Genomic DNA, 8523 nt, shown 5'->3' on the forward strand with positions numbered 1-8523 from the left:
TCTCTCTCTCTCTCTCTCTCTCTCTCTCTCTCTCTCTCTCTCTCTCTGTGCATGATTAGCTTGGATGAGGTAAATGGCTTTGTTGAAATGTCCTGTTTGCAAATTATTAAGGCAGCATGGGACTGAAAGCCTCAGTCTAGAAGCTCCTGAAAAATCGAGTACATTCAACAGATAGAGCCTGGAAGAGGCTTGATCCTCAGTCAAGCCTTTAGATATGATCCCAACCCAGGTCAATGACAATTGATTGTAGAAAGTTCAGCTTACCTTAGCTCAGCTATGCTTCAATTCTAGACCTATAGAAGCCATAAGACAATACCTGTGATGTTTTAAATGACTACAATTTGTGGTCAGTAAGTAACTAATATAATTGTTAGTTCAATCCATATGTGCTATATTATTTAGAGAATAAGACAGTTCAGTTTTCTTTTGAAAGAGGATATATTAACTGCAGACTTTTATGTTGTTCCTGGATTCTAAGAGCAGAGTCAGGATACCCAAGATTCTGCCCTGACCCGCTGCCAGCTGGCATAACGTCTTAGGAAAATATCTTTCTTCTCCATGTCTTAGTTTCACCATCTTTAAAATGAAGATGTTAAAGTTGGCTAATGACTTGTATAAACATTTTCATCCTCATCCTCTTTCTCCTCCTCTCCCTCCTCTTTTCCTCTGTTTGTGCCAGAGAAGGCTTTCGGCAAATTTTGTCTCATGTGGAAGTTCCATGCACAAAAAAATAAATGGAGAGGGGCTTTAGTTGAAATGAGGCTGAATGTGACTTTTCCCTCACCCTTCTTTCCATGGCATCTCCTGAATTACCTCTGGATCTTTTTGAACCTTATCTGTAAGCTCCTGGCTTTGAGGGTGCCCAACCATCAGCCTCTTCAGCATTGACATTCTAAGTTCTAGTGAAAGCAACCAGCTTGCAAGAATACTCTCCTATAACGTCTCTGCTTCCAACTCTTTCTGTATGATTGTCAGTGACACAGACTATTCATGATGCCACTACCCACTGCAAGAGCTGTCTGGCTTCCTGTTTTCCCCAGCAAGCAGACTCCTTCTGCTGTGCCAAAGCTAATTCTGTGGTCACCTCCACCAGACTTCCACTTCCATAGGTGGCTTTATTATTCGATGTATACATTTTTATTTTTTAAGATTTCATTTCATATACTGGTGTTTACACTCAGTGTTTGTAAGGGGCTCTCGCTAGCAGATGGTCTAATGGAGTTCTGGGCTGTCTTCTTCTGGTCACAGTCTGTTGCTTCTTCAGGTGACATGCAATGGTATCATGTTGCATGACTGCTCGGATTCCCCTTAACACTGTACTTTATCCGACATCCCCAGACATGGTATCTGTAGCTTTAACATTTTGAATAAAACTAATGCTTTTCCTAATAGTCTTGAGTCTCTTACACCTTTTAACACAGCAAGTGCTATCTTAACTGTCTTATACACCTATTGGGCGATAAAATTTGACTCTGCCATTGCACAGAATCCACACAGACTTGTCTAAAGCCCCTCATCGATAATTCACTCATCAATCTAAGCAATGCCTATTTTACCTAACTATCTTTTAAAAATGTAAACATGACGCTATGGAGATGGGTTATAAAGCTCTTCCAGAGGGGATGGGTTTGGTTCTGAGCATCTAAGTAGGAAGGTACACACTGCCTATAGTTCCAGAGATCTGACACTTTTCTCTGACCTCCCAGAGAAACTGTCCTTCTGTGCACCTACCCCAACAGAGACACAAATTCATATACATAATTAAAAACACGATAAATCTTTAAAATATAAATATTTATCTAGTAAATAGCCTGTCATCTCTAAGCTGTTTTTTTTTTTTAATTTAGAAACTTGGGTCAATTCTTTAGAATCCTGTAGCATAGTGAGGGAAACAAACTTTGTGGTATTGATCCTGCAAAGGAGCTCTGAATGCCTTTACTTTCTACTTTATACAAGTAACAAAGGCTTCAGTTTACCTTCCTGCAAAGCCTTTATATATAAATTTTGAGAATACATCAAGGTGATGTATTCTGTCCTACACATGAGAAACTTGGTAAGTCATGAAACATGAAAGAGTTGCATAGCACACCTATAGAAGTCAAATCCTATTGTACTGAGAACAGCAGAGAACTTCATAGACATTATATTCTGAGTGTCTGATGCCTACAGAAGGCATGAAGACTCTGGAGATAATACGCTTCCCAAGACAGGATGAGTAGAAGCATGGTGCCCAGCTTGGCTTGTGTAGCCTAATGGCCATTATCACCTTCTAGGGACTTGGGCCTAGGTTTGTGTTAATGTTTCCCCTATCATCTATCTGCATGATATTGAGTAAGCTACTCACATTAATTCACCCCAGGTCCCCACCATTAGAAAGGCAATGATATTGGAAATAATAAGCAATGGTAAAATGGCATACTATGGATAGACTAGGTGACAACATTTAGTGTGCTGGTTAATGTTGATCATTGGTTTGATAGGGTTTGAAAACGGATCTAGAAACAAACCTCTGGGTGTGTCTATGAGTCATTTTCTAGACTGCACTAATTGATGTGAGAAGCCTCGCCCTAAGTGTGGGTGGCATCATTCCATGCACTGGGGGTTCTGGACTCCATACAAAGGAGAACGCCGACTGAGTACCAGCTCTCATCACTCTGCTTCCTGAGCATGAATGCAGTATGACCAGCCACCTCCAGCTACTGCCACCATGCCTTCTCTGCCAGGATGGACTGTGTCCCTGCAAATTGTAACCCAAATAAAAGCCTTCCCTCCTAAGGTGCTTCCTGAGGTATTTTGTCTCTGTGACAATGGACAAAGTAACAAATGAAGTTACTTTCACAGTTAGCCTTCCTCTACCTTCATCAAGAATCGTTTGGACACATCTCAGAGATGTTAGCAGAAGCCACTTTTCCTCTTTTAACGTAAGAGGTGACCTCTGGCTGATTCTGAAACAAGCTATCTGCTTTCAGGGCTTATGAAACACCTTTGTCTTTTGGCAGTCTGTTGGAGGAAGGTTAAAGGACCAGCCAAAGCTATTTGAGTTAAAGTGCCCACATTTCAGGACCTGTGAACTTCAGGAAATTTCAAACATCTGAGACGACTTGGAATGAAATAATCTTTTAAAAATTTCCACTCACAAATAGAGTGAAGGATGGAAAGGATTTTCCATTCACAACCTACTTTGAGTGTGGGCATTTTGCTTTTATTCCATGGTGGAGAATCAAGAATGGCAACGAAGGCGCTGAACTCCAGGTGGGTCTTAAAGTCTAGGAGAGTGTTTTTTAACATGTGGGTTGTGACCTGTTTTGGACTAGAAGGACTCTTTCTCAGGAGTTGCCTAAGACCATCAGGAAACAGATATTTACATTGCGACTCATAACTGTAGGGAATTACAGTTATGAAGCTATGAACAAAAAAATAATTTTATTTTGGGAGTCACCACAACATGAGGAACTGTATTAAAGGGTCACGGCATTAAGATGGTTGAGAACCACTGCTCTAGGAAATATATGGTGAGAAGGAAAAAAGAACAAAGATGATTAGATTTAAGGGTGTAATTGAGCAAAAGTCTGAGCACCAGGGTTGGAATCAGGTAACTTTGCAGTGGTCTCTCCTCCACAAGAGGTCATAGGGTGTACACAGATTTCATAGGAGGCAGTGTGTTTTGTGTTGGAAAGAATTGGAGTTTGCAGGAGGCTAGTCTCACTATACATTAAGGGGGTTTTCCTTCTTGGAAAGGGGCCTCCATCTAATGTTTCCCACATGTTGAAGGTGCTTGGACTAGTCTTAGATGGAATTCAAGGGGATTCCCAGCTATCTTCGAACAGTGAGAGGTGTTTGAATCATAATCTTCCTCTCTGCGGCTTTGGCAGAATCTGTAGCTTGGAGCCTATAACTGTACTCTGACTACCATTTTTGTTTTGTTTTTCGTTTTTTTTTTGTTTGTTTGTTTTTTTTGTTTTGAGACAGAGTTTCTCTGTGAAGCCTTGGCTGTCCTGGGACTCACTCTGTAGACCAGGCTGGCCTCAAACTCAGAAATCCACCAGCCTCTGCTTCCCAAGTGCTGGGATTAACGGCGTGCGTGACCACTGCCTGCCCCCCCCCCCCACTACCTTTAGAGACTGGGTATAGCTCCATTTTTATCTCCCCAGTAGCCCCCTTAAAACCACACATTCAGCTCTCTTACACCTTAGAAGATACAGATATGACCCTGTTCTCCCTTTTGTAGCTCCCACCTGCACAGCCAGGGAAAGTGTGTGCTGATGTCATGAAAATCACTAGGAAGAACATGACTGCAACCTTGCTACCCAATCCCTGTGTGTGTGTGTGTGTGTGTGTGTGTGTGTGTGTGTGTGTATGATTTCTCTCTCTTTCTGCTCTGTCTTCCTCTTTCTCTCTCTCTTTCTCTCTCTCTTTCTCTGTCTCTCTCTCTCTCTGTGTGTCTCTGTTTCTGTCTTTGTCTCTCTCTCTTGATGTCTTTCTCTGTGTATCTCTGTTTCTGTCTCTTTCTCTCTCTGTCTGTTTCTCCTTCCCTCTCTGTCTCTGTTTCTCCCTCCCTCCCCCCTCTTTCTTTCTCCTTTCTATCTCCCTCACCCTGTTTCTCAGCTGAAATTGGATTGTTTCCGTTTCTAAGCAGTGGGTTGCACTACCACCAGCTAACCTTTCCTGTGCACCATGAAAAATGATAGCTGCAGGGCTCCTCTGTGAAATCAAGAGGCACCAATGCCAGCTGGAGTCTTCTGTGCTCTTCTGGCCATTCCCCAAAGGACACCGTGCAGGGTTCCGCACTTGGTTAGCCAAGCCTGACGTCAGGAGGCAGCGTGGCACAAGAGACAAAACGGTGGGGTTGTACTTAGAAAGTTTGGATTTGCAGCCAGTTCTGACTCTTTTGTGGGAATACCTGGGCTGAGCTACTCAGCTTCCTTGAGCCTCAGTTTCTCCATCTATTAAATGGGGCTGTTAATTCATAATTTTCAGTATTAGAAAATTAAGTGAGATGGTGTGGCCAGTCTTCCCCATCACGGCGTCATGTTGTCAGCCTGACTGTTAGCTATTTTATGTCAATGTTTGATTGCCATAGAGGAACTGTATATCAAGAGCCAACTAAATATTTGTTCCTCAAGCTCTACTTTTCAAACCCAAATAGGCTCAGTATGGTGGAGCCTTTGTGCTTTGTGCAAGCTAGTTTGTAAGTTCATGGAAATGCGGGAAGAGATCAGAGGTGTTTTTAGTTCACTGTGAACATGAGAACGGACAGAATTCAGGGGGTATGTTTTTCATTCTGTCAGCCTGAGTTCCCTTTCCAAATTCTATTCTGGTTATATGATCAGTCTGTTGCTGTATTTATGGGTGGCCACAGTCTTCCCAGAGGGGCATATTTTGTCAGAAAGGAAGTGCTTTCCTTCTGAGGGCTACACAAGAAGCTGACACATTGAAAAGAAGCACAGCCTCCAAACAAAGACACAGGCTTAGATTCTCACCTCATCGCTTGAGTTTCAAGACCCAATCTCTCTGCTCTGTGAGTCACTTTGTCTCATAAGTACACCCATACTCCAGAGACATGCTGTGGCCATTCGACACCATGATGCCCAAGGAAGCATCAAGAGCCTATAGCTCATACACTGATTAATTCTATGCTGGCTATGGTGGTTATTAGCACTGATTGAAATGACCAACCTTTCTTAAGCTTCTGTAATTCCTGTCTCCTGTTTCATTGGGGGAACTGTCCTCACTCCTGTAGCTGCTGGAGTTGAGAACTCTGATCTGAATAGGCAGTTCCTAGCTGTGAGACCTGGAGCTATGTGTCCTGTTGTTTGCAATCTGGTGAGAATGTTTCAGGGGATAAATAATGCATTTGGACCCTTTAACCCCATGTTAGCCCATGCAGTCTCATGCATATCTGTCAGAAACTCATTTTTTTTTGGTTCAGAATTTATTAATAAATGCTTCTATTGTTAAACTTGACAAACATTATTTAGAACATTAATCTTGAAAATATTTGTGATCTAGCAACAAGGTAAGCAGAAACACCTCTCTCTATTGAATTCTTATGGTGTGTCAAGAGCCAGCCATATCTATGTCAGGTGAGTGTCACAGAGCCCCAGGAGAGGTAATACCTCACCCTCTTTGTATGAGTGACAAAGCTGATGGATGGAAGTCTTGTCACCTCTTGAGACAGGGTAAAGAGACAGGCCATGAGCATGGAGCTAGGCATTTTGAACAAAAGCGGACTGGGTGATTGAAGAGCTTGGGTACACTTTTTCCATCTCTCTCCTGTTCACACCATTTCAGTATCCCAGAGAATATTCACACACTGCACCTCTTTCTTTCCCCAGATTTGGTCACATTCTTGGAATGTACAAGGCCAAGGCACACTGCTGCCCATGCCCTGCGAAAGGCTTGGTTCACAGGACAGGAGTATTTTCCATCAGCTTATTTAAGCGGAACACACCTCTCCTCAGCCCAGGTGAGCTTTGTTGCATCTCAGGACAAGGCAGTGGGGTAGGGGGCAGTTTTCATTTCTAAGGTGCATATGGGGAAAGCTCTATAAAACAAAACAAAAACAAAAGATTCCACAGAAACACTTGAAAGAGAGGCATTCACTCTTAAAAAGAGAGCTCCCAGTCCAGCTCACCCTCTGATGCAAACAATCTGATTCCAAAGAACCACTGGCCACACAGCACTCCATAGCCAAGCACTTGAGCCTGTAAACGCCTGAGGACATTCTGGAGTCAGAACTTCACATTCACATCAGGCTCCAGACTCCCACCTTTTCTCCTAATGGTGCCAGCACAACCCTTTGCTTGTAAAATTCATGCCAGGCTAGCAGGCACTCTCAGATCGGTAAGATAAAAAGACAGAGACTTTGGGGGAGGGTAAGCAGACACACTGCAAAACTGGGTTAAGCAGTGCTTTTTACATCCAGGGTGATGGCAGTTTTGGGCCATGACAGAGATTGCCTAGTTGCTAATTTGATCTTTTTCCTTCTTCATTGGTTCTTCATTATAAGGGGGAGCTGCTGTCCCCACTTTAGAGAAGTGGAAACTAAGGTACACGGAGGTTACAAATTTTCCTGGCACATTTACTTTGTGGTGGCACTAGTGGGAATGCCCAACTCACTTCTAGCGTCAAACCCCAACCTCTTAATGCCCCTGTAACACAGATGGCACAGAGGAATCTCTGTGCTCTTTCAAAAGTTCACCAGGGAAGGTGGCTTTTCATATCTAGGGAAGATGTTCCCGGTGTTTCTGGGATAAAGTGTGAGGAGGGAGACTGATTTGAGAGTAATATGGGACTCAGATGTCTTCAAATCTTCTAAACATGCTCCACCTGAGGTCTGTGCATCAGGAGGTTGGCACTCTGCTTCAAGAGCCCACAGACGTGCCCACCAGTCTCATCTTACAGCCTGTGGGTTGTTCATCCATGCCCAGAACTCAGCTCCTTGCTCTGGTATCCCAGCTCTTGTCTTTCCCCAGAGTGGACACTGAGGATCAAATGGGGCGAGAGGGGAACGAAAACTGACAAGTGCCGAGACGGTATAGACGGTATAGATGTGACGCTGTGTTCTCCCTGTTACAATCCTCATTCCACCCCCACCGCTGTGAGCGAATGCCGCTTTATAACGCTACTTCTCTAACGCTAAATAAATAAATAAATAAATAATAAAAAGGGTGGTGGTGGTGGGGAAATCCACAGGTGAGAATAAACTAGGTCAAAGGTTAAGAGGGAAAGTAAGACTCTTCCTTCAAGGAAAGGCAGAGACAAAAACTTTACCAAAAGTTCCTCTGAGTGGTTACAGATCCATATCAAACACAAGATTGCAGGGGGACAAGCTCTGAATAATCGGGGCGCATCTAATCACTCTTTTACCGGAGTTGGAAATGAAATAGAAGTTTTATAGTTATAAACCCATACCTTACTGAGTACCCGGAATCCCAGGAGCACACCAGAAAGACCCTGGGTGATGGGATCAACAGACTCACCTTTTCCACGTCGGGAAAACCAAGGTCTCTGGGTGCACCAGCTCGGTGAAGGTGAAGAAGTACCTGGGCTAAGCCACAGAGAATTCCCAATCGCGCAATCCCTAGCGTCTCCCCAGCCACAGTCTGTGCCCACCAGAGGCTAGGGTGTGTGTCTGCGCGCACGAGAGACGCGTGACAGTAGGCAGGCTGTGGCCGAAGCAGCCAGCTTTGGCAGACTTATATAGGGAGCTCCTTCCTCTGTAATGGGACGCCTCGCCTCCAGACATCCTTTCCCACTTTTTTTTTTTTTTTTTTTTTTTCAGTTGGTGAGTTAAAGGCACAGCCCTCCCAGCGGAACAGGGTTAGCTCATGAAAGACGCACTCACTCCAGGCGCTCAGCCAGCTAACGGACCATTTGCATACAATTTATAGTGAAGAAAAAAAAAAAAAAGAAAGTAGGAATTCCAGCTCCCTCCGCCCCCGCAGAGTAGTTGTTAGCGAAGTGTGATTTTTGCATTGCTCCACAAACGAGTATTCTAATTGTGAAACAGAAGCTTTGGGA

General features: G+C 43.8%; 1 protein-coding gene across 3 annotated transcripts in view; it reads right to left on the reverse strand.

The window, feature by feature from the left end:
- Tnc (tenascin C) overlaps positions 1-8255 on the reverse strand; it is an 88387-nt gene extending 80132 nt beyond the window's left edge. For 2 of the 3 annotated variants that reach the window (XM_028779902.1, XM_028779899.1), the window contains exon 1: positions 7983-8176. The gene's annotated coding sequence lies outside the window, so the exon portion shown is untranslated. Of the gene's footprint in view, positions 1-7982 lie in introns of all 3 variants that reach the window. The other variant, XM_028779900.1, reaches the window with a different exon arrangement.
- Positions 8256-8523: the final 268 nt, after the last annotated feature.

The sequence above is a fragment of the Grammomys surdaster genome, unplaced genomic scaffold, assembly GCF_004785775.1.
Source record: "Grammomys surdaster isolate TR1022 unplaced genomic scaffold, NIH_TR_1.0 363, whole genome shotgun sequence".
In the NCBI taxonomy this organism is placed as follows: Eukaryota; Metazoa; Chordata; class Mammalia; order Rodentia; family Muridae; genus Grammomys; species Grammomys surdaster.